General features: G+C 52.7%; 1 protein-coding gene across 5 annotated transcripts in view; it reads left to right on the top strand.

Annotated features, from left to right (window-relative positions):
• Positions 1-1,638, top strand: part of ZFAT (zinc finger and AT-hook domain containing) — a 167,521-nt gene that overhangs the window by 124,036 nt on the left and 41,847 nt on the right. The window lies entirely within an intron of this gene.

Raw genomic sequence — 1,638 nt, 5'->3', positions numbered from 1 at the left:
CCCCCGAGTCTTGCTCTCTGAGAACTGCTCTCCTGGGAGTCACAGCATTTCCCTTACAGGCCAGGTCAGCACTTTCTCTGTGCTGGAGTGATAGATGAGAGGGGCGAGGGGAGGGCTCTGGACACGTGTCTGAGGAAGCCTGGGCAGACTCGGTAGTTGGTTGGGTGGTAAGAGAGAAGGAGAAGTCTAGGGTGACGACCAGGATTCTGTCTTTGCATGAATAGCTGATTCTGCAGAAAGATCGTAAGTCTGAAATTGTGTGTGTTTATTTTGAGGTGCTTCCAGAGCATCCCTGTAGAGATACCTGGAAGACAGTTTAAAATTCCTATCTGTGGTTTGGGAGCCATCACAACTGGATATATATGGATATATCAGCATGTAAAAGCGACCATTGGGACCACAGTGGAAGAACAAAACAGACCCCAGGGCAGAACCTTGGAGAAAGTCAGCATTTCACCTCAGGCCTGGGAAGCAGATCTAGTAAAATAACCCGAGAAAGTTCAGAGCGAGAAAGAGAACCTGGTGATACAGTGCTGTCACCACGTAATGCGTCACGGTGGGAGGTGGCAGCCAATGGAAGGAGGTGGGGAAGGAGGGGGGCGAGATCTGCAGAGGGAGCCCGGGCTGTACCCACAGGAGCGGTTTGCCTGGGAGATCTGGGGGGCCTGAGATAGGAAGGGGATGGTATGGAGGCGGCAGGCAGGACTGCGCTTCGAGAGCGCGGGGTGGGAGGTGGCCTGCAGGCAGGGAGTAGAGCGATTTAAACAGGGCCCAGGTAGATGGCTTTTCTTGTCGTTTTCTTCCCTTCCTCCATCTCTTTCTTTCTCTCAATGGGGAGACTTCAGCACATCTGTAGGCTTGAAGAACCATGGAAAGAGGGGCTGATTGGAGTGTCAAAGAGAGGACTTTTCCCGTAGTCGGTGCATCCCGCTTCCGAGATGCACGGTTCTGCTTTAGCTCTTCCAGGTGGCAGTGGAGGAATATTGATGACTTGGACAGTTGAGAAGGCGAGGTGGGTTTGAGGTCTCACCAGACACAGTGGTGCATCAGCTCCCACAGACATAGTAAGGGTCGTGTAAAATTGCTAAAACCGTAAATGTAAAATTGTGAAAACAGTAGATGCTTTCTGTGGCACCTTAGATACCAGTTTATGTTGGATCATTTAACTCTCACGACAGCCTTACCAGGTAGTGGTATCATCCCCTTTGAATTGATAAGAGGCACAAAGCTTAGAGGAGTTTCACTACTTGTCTGAAGTTCCACGGCCAGGCCGTGCTGGGGGTCGTTGAACGTGCCGCGTCTGAGTCCCCTGCTGTCCTGTGGGCCGCTCTGTGCTCTTCCGTTCCCGCTGGGCCAGGAAGCTGCTTGTGTCACCAGACAGGCCCTGAATGTAAAACTGGGATTTCCATAGCCCTGTGCTGTATAGCTGTGTAGCACATGGCTCACAGGGACACTTGATTTTGTCCTGACCAGGAGTACAGGCCTGGGAAGGACAAGGATCCGGTTGTCCATCCATCGCCTGGCCAGTGGATGGGTCTCAGTGGGCCTCCCAATAGACCTGAGCAGGCGCCTCTTCCCCTCACCACTCTCTGCATCCCCCGAAGCAGTTGCAAGTTGGCAGAGGAGACTGCATGAACG

This window comes from Neophocaena asiaeorientalis, unplaced genomic scaffold (genome assembly GCF_003031525.2).
Source record: "Neophocaena asiaeorientalis asiaeorientalis breed wild unplaced genomic scaffold, Neophocaena_asiaeorientalis_V1.1 scaffold177, whole genome shotgun sequence".
In the NCBI taxonomy this organism is placed as follows: domain Eukaryota; kingdom Metazoa; phylum Chordata; class Mammalia; order Artiodactyla; family Phocoenidae; genus Neophocaena; species Neophocaena asiaeorientalis.
Note: the sequence above shows the minus strand (reverse complement) of the source record. Positions and strands in the feature narration are given on the sequence as shown.